Source organism: Alosa alosa, chromosome 14, assembly GCF_017589495.1.
Source record: "Alosa alosa isolate M-15738 ecotype Scorff River chromosome 14, AALO_Geno_1.1, whole genome shotgun sequence".
In the NCBI taxonomy this organism is placed as follows: domain Eukaryota; kingdom Metazoa; phylum Chordata; class Actinopteri; order Clupeiformes; family Clupeidae; genus Alosa; species Alosa alosa.
The window spans coordinates 7598767-7609982 of record NC_063202.1 but is presented as its reverse complement, the minus strand read 5'-3'; the positions used below and the strand labels follow the sequence as shown (position 1 = coordinate 7609982).

The following is an 11216-nucleotide window of genomic DNA, read 5'->3' as shown; positions in this document are numbered from 1 at the left end:
TGCTTGGAGTGGATACGCACAGAGTGCGCAGTCTCCAGACTGGGAATTTTGGGGGAATGAAATAGGAGACGACTCCAACGGGCAGTGGGAATGTGCATTTTTGTTCTCTTCAAGAAAGTCTAAATATTAAATAAATAGTCTTACTTTGTACTCAAAGGGTAAAATCAGCCGTGACTAGTCATTACAATTAACCTTCAAGGTTTGTTGCCTATTTTTTAAATGTATTTATTTATTTATTATTCCTAAACCATCGGTTGTGACCACTGTTGAACTGGTCCCAACACGAAACGAGGCTAAAAGATGCCCTCTGGTGATAGTTGAGGGATGTGTAAAAACACACTCTTTAAATGATGTTGGAAAAAAGAAGGGCGATCACGTGACGATCACATGCAACAGATTGTTTTTCCTCTTGGCTGAATTTGGGAATAGGAACTGCAAGAAGTAGTTTTGACTTTCGAGATAGCGGCTGGATATAGGCCAAATGCTGTCCAAGCCTTCAATGTATGGGTATGTACAGTAGCTTATGTCTTCCCCTCCCCGCCCCTCCCTCGAACGTGGTTAGACTTTGTCTATTTGATAACACTGAAGAAAACGACGCATTTACAGTAACTCTGAAACAACAACTCCCTTACAGAACAGACAATTATGAGAGTGCAATTAGCAGGTTTGAGGAAGCAAAGGCCACTTAAATCTAGTGCATAATGTGGTCTACGAGATTTAGCATAGGCTATGGAATAACCTAAAATATGAAAGTATTTGACCTGGAAATCTTCCACCCATTACACCACATGATTGTTGTGCTGTTATTAATGTGCTGTTCGGAGACTACTAGTAATTAATAGTGAGTGTGTGTTGGAGAAACATTGCAGGCCTACATGTTGCATTTAGGCCAAACCGGAAAAAGGCTTTACATCTCTTCGTGGTTTAGGCGTGAAAGGTCGACCCCTGGTGGTAGTGAATATGTAGTAGGCCTATACGACAGTTCTTGATGGGGACAAAAATACATCTGATTTGTCCTCTTATATATTCACAATATTGAACGACAATAGTTCTTGCATATCTCGTAGCCTAAAACAGGTCATATGCATGCCGTAACGGGAATAAATCAAATTTAAGACAATTAAAGCTGTTGATTTTGCAAGGTGAACGCCAGTAGGAATGCTTGTGCCTAAACTCGGTTTTGCAAGTCGGCCTAATACATCACCACCACAATATGAATGACATTTCAAATGTGTAAATTACATTGTTTTTGTTTTTTGATTAGACCTAGGTCATTATGTGATGTCCTTGTAAATAACCTATTTAATCGCAACGGGAATAACGATAGGCCTAACACAAACACCTTTTTAACGACGATAACGTGTGCATTTATAACCGTGTGCTCGTTGTCTCCGGTTGGCCTAATTGAATTCACTCACAGACAGGCCCCCTCTATTTGAAGTCGGTGAGTCTTCGGTGTGAGTGAAAGTAACAGTGCCCTCCCGTGGCAGCATTAAGCCCTGCGCTCTTTGATGGGTTCTTAGAGGAGCTCCCTGAGCTTGAGCAGGCCTGCAGATTGCCCCTGGATTTCTTTTAACTCCTTTTGACATCTCTTTTTTCTCCAGCGGAGGATTAATCTCGACAGTGTATTGACGTGGACTCTTTATAAGAGAAAGCCAAAGGACTTAGTGGAGTGATCTGACAGACGAATAGCTCTTGAACAGGATTTTTGCGGCATATCTCACCGACCAATTTCCCTGCATTGAGCCAGAGAACAGTTAATTTTTCATAGCCCGCTGTTTGCAGCCTCAGAGTAAATGTAACATCCATTTGCTTACAATATCCTGGTCTTGTCACTTTAGAGTAAGGCTTTATTTCATGCTCTGATACATGCTGCCATCTCCCCCATCTGACAGAGAACAATCTCCCATCAGTCAGAGAGAAGCCTGGCTGGCGATTAAAAGAGCATCCGCTTTTCTCCCATATAGAAAATGCTTAGATGTGTAAGCTTGGTTTGGTGGGGTTGGGTAGGGGGGTCGTGGGGGGACTAAGTGAATGCCTTTGTGCATATGAATGCAAATTTGCCTGCGAAAACAGGCATAAGGAGATTGAGATGATAAACTTTGATTTGCATGTAAATTGTTTCTTTTATTCTGCGTTTGTTGACTGCCAGGTCCCCTTTAGATTGAGGCAGCCTGAGCTTTCACTTGGCTCTTTGCCTCAGAGTTTGTGTAGCCTATGTATGTACTTGTATACGGGTGGAGGAATACGTGTGTTGGTGTGTTTTTGTGTGTGTGTTTAGAGAGAGGGAGTTTCATTGCACAGTACACTAGCAGTGCTTGTTTAGATAGAGAGTCTTTCACGCTACAACATGCATTGAGTAAGGAAGTGTATATGTTGGTGCTTGGTCTGTGCATGCATTAGGATATGTGGCTGAGAAAGCTGCATGCGTTTGTCACTGACAACATCATGTATTAACAGGAAAACATACATTTGACAGATGTCACCATCTGACTACAAGCCATTGCCAGATTCTGTTCATGTGCCATGTAATTAAAAGCCAGAACAAGTTGCCATCCTCTCAGCTATTCTCAGTGTCACTTCAGTTCTGGGAATTGACCAGGCAGGGAATGAAGGCCCAGTCCTCTTGCCTAAGTCCAGCTGGCCCTAGAACAGGATAGGCAGTCTTAAGCCTGGTTCAGAAGGATGGACTTGCTCTGATGTCCGATATCCATATTGGCCCATAGAATATTCATTGGAAGTGGTCAGATGTTATGTTAAATCAATAGTGAGTCAGTTCTCTACATGTTTCCTTTATGATCATGAATGACAAGTATGGTCACATCTGGATTGTCGTGGCCTTCTTGGGCAGCTGTGGAGAAGATCTAGCTGGATGGAAGAAAGGGGGGGGGGTACATAAAGTCTGAAGTCTGACATGACCATTATGCAAAACCCTCTAAGCAAAGTTTGAGAGGGGCTTTGATTAATAATAATGACACAACTGTTTGGGTTGGGAATCAAAGCGGCTCTTTAATGTGCAGCTTTAGTCAAGTACTGTGGTGGGGAGTAAACAGGCAAGAATTAAAATACCCCTAAGATACTAGGAAAGACTGGACATCACAATTCTGCATTGGTATGCAGTAGGTTATGTTGTTTTAAGTAAAAGTTAATTTCGCTAAGTACTCTGTTACAACAAAGCATGACATATAATATCACTCTGATAGAAATGTTCAGATAAATTATTGAACATAAATCCATTATCTTTGTCATCCTTTATTTATGAGTGCATTAGGCAGCATGGTGACTTTAACACTACAGGGTAATTATTGTTCCATAGTCTGCTCCTTTTCTGTCATCGGATGCAACTACTGAGGCGAGAGACAATGAATGAATCAGAGCTTTGAGGATGTATGAATTATTTTTATTTAATGTCTTTTTTCCTTCACTCCAGTCTCTCTGTTTCTCTTTTACGGCGGCTTGTAAACACTGATGAAATAACGCGCTCCATTATGTGCTGAGAGCGCGTGAATGTCTCCCGTGGCCCTCCTCCGTCTCAATAATAGGTCAACAGCTGTATTTAAAAAATTAATCAAATTTCTTGGCAGTCGCAAAGGTTAGCCGACGCGCTCGGAGATGCAAGTGGAACCTCAGATCAGCGGAAAAATCTCAGAGGAAATGTGAAGTGCCGGCTTTGATGAGAGCAGCATGTAAATGATTTGTGTGTGTTTATGGGACACGCGTCTCGGTGTGTGCAGCTCTGTAGTGTCGCGCGCTCCGTTCCGTGGCGGGAGTCTGAAAAAGCTCAAGCTTCCAGTTCAAGGCCGCCCACAGCAATCTGAGTAAAGACCAACGTTGGAAGGAAGACGAATTAGCCGAACAGAAAGTCAAAATATAGGCTACTGTCCTCGACATGGCAGCCTCTGGATACTTAGGTTCGATGACATTGATGTTATTTCAACAGCCAATTAGGCTACTATAGTGCAGCAGATTAGTAAAAAAAATCGTTCACTTTGGTATAGAAGCATGACATTTGGCACAGATACTCTCTAAGGGCCACTATTTTGGAAAAAGGCGCTGGCCACTAAAAAATTCAATATGGTGGCCATTTTTCAAGATGGCCGCAATTGCTATTCAATGCTTATTATATCAATTATTCAAACAGTGATTTAAGCATATAATTGGATACAAATACTCTCTAAAGGAAATGTTAATGGGAAAAAATGCTTGTCCCTCAAAAATTCAAGATGGCCGCCATTTTTAAAGATGGCCACCATTCCTGTCGAAAATTAATCATTTCAATTGTTCAAATGGTGATGCAAGCATAAAATTAGGCAGAAATACTCTTTAAGGAACACTCTTTTGGGAAAAGGTATGTGTCACTCAAAAATTCAGGATGGAAACCATTTTTCAAGATGGCTGCCATTCCTGTCCTATGTTCATTGCCACTGTTTCCAAAAAGTGATACAGAAAATATGCCACAAATATTCTGTTAAGGCCACTTTTTAAAAAAAAAACTGGATGGCCAATAAAAAATTCAAGATGGAGACCTTTTCCAAGATGGCCGTCATTTCGGTAGTATGTACACTGATGCACAAATGCATGTTAGCAAAAATATTCTAACGGCCACACTTTTAGAAAAAGGCAATTGCAAAAATTCAAGGCATTTTTCAAAGTGAGTGTTGCTTTAATAGTGTACTCTGTTGGGACTGAGTTAAAAGGAAGGATTGAAAAAATAACATAAATTCACATTTTTACCAGCTCAAAGGCCTTGTGGTTAGAGTGTCCAGCCTGAGCTTGAGAGGTTGTGCCCTGTCGAGTCATAATAAAGACTGTTAAAAATGGTAGCCAATGCCTCCCTGCTTGGCAGTCAGTAAGTGTTGTATTGGGGGCAACATATCCAGGAAGGTGTTCATATACATCATGGTCCAGAATCAGGAAATCGGCTCTCGACCACTGCAAACTTACTTTTTTATTCACATTTGCAATTGCACAGTTCTGTGCAAGTGAAACCCAATCTAAAACATTTGCATCCTCCACGGCACTCTGATTTGCAGCCACACTTGGCTAGCTGTTCACAACTTTGTGCAATTGGTGCATTTGCTGTCCAGAAGACCCCCCATTGTTCACCAAGCTTTTTTCATCTCCAGTCAGCAGGACTCTGCTTCTGACTGACACTGGGCCCCATATGCAGCCTGCCTGATACGCAGCACGTTTAGTGTGTTGAAGCAGAGCTGCCCTTGTTGGAGGAATGGCTTCATATGGCCTCTGCTTTCGGGCAAACATGTCTAGCACAAGTCTAGCCTCATCTACACTAACAGCTGTGCTTGATCGATCATACAGCAGGACCACAAACTTCTCAAGGATCTCCAGGTCACTATTGTGAAAGAGTGGAATGTTGGTGGCAATCATTTTATAGCCATCATGTTGAGAAACATGATGGGTAGGTGGTGATAAGAGGGGTTCCTTTGTGGCCAACATTTCATTCAATCAGTTGATCTCTTGGCTGACATGGGATTTTCATTTGCCATTTTGGGGGATTGTTGTCTGATTAAGGCCGAGGGGTTATCCTTTTACCACCTCAATCATAGACATAGTACACATTCAAGTATGGTATACAATTAGGTTTGGGTCACCTACACCTAGCCAGATCATTCATCCAGTGCCATTTAAGTCCCGTGTGATCTGTACACCTTCCAGGTAAGCATACATGAACAAGTCATGTGTTGCCCCGCTTACCCTTGGCTCGGCTCTCCTGTGCTGGCACAACCTGTCAATTCAGGTGCGGCTATCTAACTATATCTAGCATCACCATTTGAAAAATTGATGTAAGGATTCAAGAGAAATGGCGGCCATCTTGAAAAATGGTTGTCATCTTGAATTTTTGAGGGACAAGTTTCCAAAAAAAAAAAAAAATTCTTAAGAGAGTATTTTCACAAAATGTTATGTCTACATCACTGTTTGAACGATTGACATAATGACATTTGACAGAAATAGCGGCCATCTTGAAAAAATGGCCGCCATGTTGTATTTTTGGGTGGCCAGCGCCTTTTTCCCAAAAAGTGACCCTTAGAGAGTATCTGTGCCAAATTTCATGCTTCCAATGCATACCAATTTGAACGATTCTCTTGAAATATGCCATTAATCTGCTGCACTACTATGGAACATGTAAAAGAGAGTGACCTCAGGGATTATATCCACGGATAGGCCTACCGTGAATTGTTTTTAATTACTGTAAAATATACACACCGATATTTATACCTACTAATCTCCCCCATGCCACCATTTTACATTTGTGTATTCGTTTTTCTGTAGGCTAGCTCTCTGACACATATTTCTACTGTGTCACTGCAATAAACCTCACTCAGTAAACATTTAAGATCAGTTTAGGTTTCTTTTGCACCTCTTTGTGTGTGTGTGTGTGTGTGTGTGTGTGTGTGTGTGTGTGTGTACTACGAGGGGGTCAATCTCCATATCAGAAACAGAAGAAGCACCACTTTCTGCTATGACTACTGCATCCTGATTCAGTCATGCAGAGGCTCAGTTTTTAGGCCACTGAAGATGTACTGGAGATTATATGGAATTGGGCAGTAATTTGTCATCAATGAACGAGGCGATCAGTGTCTGTTACTCTGGCTCCCAGAGCTCAGTGTATAAGTAATTCAGAAGCTTTCCCACTGAAAGTGTTAAACCAGAATTTGGGAAAGTTTGTTGAAATCATGTCAACCATGGGTCCCAAGCTTATTCTGCTCTTGCAAGTTGCCAGAGTGCCTCTGATGGGTTGTCAGATGTGTGGAAGTGGAGTTTGTGTCCTTCACATGAAAAGCTCCTCTCTCTCCCTTTCTCTCTCTCTCTGTCTCTCTCTCTCCAGTGAAGAAGCAGTGCCCCTGGGCTCTCGTCGCCTGTCTGTGGAGGAAAAGTGAGGATTTTCGGGGTCCAGTCCCTGGGAGTGCAAATCCCTCTCCGAACATGACGGGGTGGAGATGCTCTCTCCCCGGGGGACCAGCGCTCCTCGCCCGCGGCCCTACCTGCACTGGCACTAATGTATTCAAACCTGTGTGCGGCGTCTTAATAACATGTCGTGCGTGTGCTTAGTGACAAGATTACCTCATCAGTGCCCGCCAGTGAGGGAACCGCGCCCGCCTGTCTCTCATAGCCGGGGCGTTCAACATGTCTCCCTTCTCAGCGGCGAGCTTCCTTGATTTACGGAAATTGTAATACATCCAGGTAAGCACGCTTAATCTGCTTTGGGGTGTGCGGTGGAGAGCACGCAGCGTTTGATTTGATTTGATGTGTATCTGTGGCACAGACGCTCAACATCAAACAGCAAATTTTAACAGCTGGCCTCAATATGAGTTTTGACATGTTTTTTTCTCCCCCCCCCCTCATTGTGCTTATGTTGACTGCTCTCATCCAAAGTAGTTCAAACAAATCCACCACGCCTCCTTTTCACCTCCTCGAACCTGCTTCCTGGAAATAAATAATACCTTTAAAAGCTCAATATGCCGCTGTTATGCTTTTTTTACCTCCTCTGTCACAAATTCCAGACAAAAGTGAATTTCCTGCACCCTGTCAATAACAATCTGAGTGCTGGGCCAGTGAGTGTAGAGGTGTGATTTAATAAAGCTATGACACTTGCCCCCCTCCTGTTTAACCCCCCACCCCTGTTCTGTGTCAGTACAAGGGGGTGTTCAGTTTCACACAGTCCTCAGATGAGAATTTACACACACACACACACACACACACACACACACACACACATCCACCACACAGCATGGCCAATGTCCACCGTTTGCAACCATGCCAAACGATTGCATCCACATCATGCAACTCTGAAGTGGTGTGTCTGTTTTTGAGTGCAGTGTTGGTAGAGCCGCCCCGTGCAGCTTGAACACCACCAGGTTGTGTGGTGTGTGTTGGGTGGGAGTTTTGTGTTTTGTGTACATGATGGCAGGGTTTCCGTTTGGGACAGCAGGGGTGCCGCCTCTTATTCCTGGTGTGTGTGATCTGAGCCCAACCTGAAGATTCCAGTTCCCCTTAACGCACCCCCGTGGCACGCCACCTCTCCCAGCAAGTCATGTTTTCAGGATATTGAGAAAGACCTTTGTCAGGAAAGGGGAAAGGGGAGGCCCGGTGGTCCTCGGGGAAATGGTCATATCTCTGCTTTTAATTACTGCCTTACCTTTGGCTAAAGTAACGCTGAAGCCAATTTAAGTGCCACAATGTCTGACAGGTGACTGTTTAGGTTTTGTTATGAATATGTGTGTGTGGGTGTGTGTGTGCATGATGTTGAACACGTGTCAGAAAATATAATTTTGTGCAAAAGACTTTTCACATTGATCATTTTTCACATATTCTGGTTCAAGGTGCAAAGATTTCGGTGTAACTGTGTGTTTGTGTCCTGATTTTTTCTTAAAAAAAGAATTTGTGCATCAGGCAGGGCCAGCATCTGTTGTAGTGGCCATGCAGGAATGTGACAGCGAATGAATCAACTCGGCAGCCAGCCTGGGCTATTAATATGCAAACAGAATAGAAGGCTTAAATTTAATTTATATAATATTCCCAGAAGAATCATTATTATTCCGAGGATCTTGCCAGCAACATTTGGCCTATCAAGAAATTAACTTTGTCTCCTTGCTAAGTACACCAATACATCAAGCCGTAATCTCTGCAATAGATGAATCATATTTCATATTATACAAGACGAATGTATTCATATTTCAGATTTTTCTAATTTTTCCTGTCTGACCATCTGTACGTATTAAGTCTTACTAAGATTAATCCTGTGATCCTATTCGAGCAGGAGGCAGGTGTTTTTCCTAATACAAGTAAGAGTAAATAAGAGTGAGTATCAAGACATAATCCCTCGCATTATTTCTCATATTTCCGCAACATATCAGGGACACTGATTTCCCCGTCTAATGGCTATGCCAGATTCACTTTTATGATCGTTGTGTATTTGTGTGTGTGTGTGTGTGTGTGTGTGTGTGTGTGTGTTAGTGTTAGAAAGATTAGAGTGTGATGGTGGGGGGTGGGGGTGAATGCCCAGAAATTTCATATGTGCAGCATTGTGAATATCACTGGCGTATGAAATTGCTATGTATGTTGGCGGATCAGAGTGCTAAATCATTTAAGATGTGGGCCTATAGGGGGGATCCGGCTTAGAGTATCTGGAAGCAAGGCTGCAGCAACAGCAGAGGTGTTAGCGATGCAGGCATGTTTTGCTTTGCTGAGGAAAGGTCATCCTCCTGAATTGACCCACATTCCCATCCTAATACCAAAACTGCCTGTAATTATTTTTTTTCTAAGCGAATTCTATTTGCTCTCCTTGTAACGGAATTGCTGGGACCAGGTGTTGAATGTAAGGTGTCAGTATTACTGTACAAGGCTTACCTGATGGCTGGTGATGTGTTATCGGTCAATAGATCTATCACTTTTACAACCTCTCCTTAATTTCACTTGTGTTGTACACTTGTCTTTCCTAAGGCGTTGCAATGGGGCACAGAGCAGACGCACAGAGACAGATAGCTGGAGAGAGCTAATGATCCCTTTGTCAGACAGGGCTCACTCCACTTAATCTCTCTGTTCTCTCTTGGCGTGATCAAAGGCACACTAACGCGGGCCCCCGATCGATCCACAGAGCAGCCCTGCATATGCACTTATGGTATGTCACTGACGTAGAGACATTTTCTTTTTCTTTTTTTTTTTTTTTAATCTATCTTTTGTACTGCTGTAACACAGCTCAGGACTGGGGTAAGTCGTGCTCAATCAATGATTTTCTGTCACGGATAGGACTAACTGTTCCAGTGACTTTGTGTGTGTTATTGGACTGGCTGGTTAATAGGAACAGTGAGGATCTTGTCAAGGACAGGGAAGGGCTCAGCCTGTCCTTGATATATGTCTTTATTTTCAAACACTAACATTTGAATAGAATTATGTCAGGCTGTAGTATAACTATGTTAAATACATCATATTTGGGAAACTATTATGGTTATATGCACCATCAAATCATTTTGTAAGCTGCTGCCCCTTTGATGGAATGTCTACGTTTTCCCCTATCTGGTGGGTAATTTAAATTGTATTATATATATGTTTGTGTGCTATATTTCTACTGGAACTATATAACTGGAAGAACATTCATGTACCTAAAGGGATCTGTCTTGAATAGTCAGTGTTAAAGCTGCTCATGTGTATGCTATGCTGGTGTTGCTGGAAGACGGCCTGCGTGAACTCTCCCGGTGTCGCAGCAGCGCTGCACGTTTATTAGGCCCGGTGCTGGGAAAATGAAAATGAATTCGCCTGGCTGCGTTACTCCGTGGGGGCTCATCCGGGCTTGGGCTCAGGTCAGCCCCCCACATAGCTAGCGTATGCAAAGTAATTCATCCTGGGCATTATCCCAATAATGATATATTTCAGGGATTATGAATGGGGATGTTTCCTGCGATGCCGCTCTAAATGTTATTTAGGAAGTGGTTTCGCGTCGGTTTTGCCCTTTAATCCCGTCGACGGATACACCGCCACCCGGTGTGGAAAATGTATTCGAAATAGTGGAGAGCAATTTGCGGCGTATAATCACCTGACCGATCATTACGCATCGGGAAATGGGCCCACCTTTAGTCTCATTTGGCAACCAGGACAGGAATGGCTCATGAATAACGAAGGCCTGTTGAAATTACAAAGAAATCCAACACATAATATTTCTTTTTTTGCACTTGACAACAATTGATTATGACACATTATGATATTATGGTCTTCATATACTTAAAATGTACTTATACTGTACATGCAAGCAAGTTGCATGGATTTGATAAAAAAAAAAAATCAGCTTTCCTCCATTGCTCCAAAGCACCATTGTGCATTGTCAGATATTTTGGTCATTCATATCAACAGGAAAAGAGCTTTGGCATGCAAGATGGATTAGTTATTTCTTTAAGATGTGCATCTCCTGTGTGTGTGTGTGTGTGTGTGTGTGTGTGTGTGTGTGTGTGTGTGTGTGAGTGTGTGTGTCTCCATTTTGGGCACCGTGAAGCCAATAAGTGGCAGAACAGTGGGCGCGTTTGTGTGTTGACAGCGCTCTTCAGGCTTCTAATTGATGACTAGTGGGTGCATTTCGGAAACAAGAAAATACACTTGGGGGTATCTGCCAGTGCTCCCCTTCCCGCCCTGCCCCGCTGCCTCTCTCGCTCTCTCTCTCTCAGGTTTCCTCCTTTGAAGTGGTGGAAGGGGAGGCTTAGTGGTGG

At 43.0% G+C, this 11216-nt stretch overlaps 1 long non-coding RNA gene across 1 annotated transcript; it reads left to right on the top strand.

The window, feature by feature from the left end:
* Positions 1–418: 418 nt before the first annotated feature.
* Positions 419–7450, top strand: LOC125307178. The gene is made up of 3 exons (XR_007195666.1): positions 419–507; positions 6848–7203; positions 7396–7450. It is a non-coding gene; the product is annotated as an uncharacterized LOC125307178 (long non-coding RNA).
* The last annotated feature ends 3766 nt before the right edge of the window (positions 7451–11216 follow it).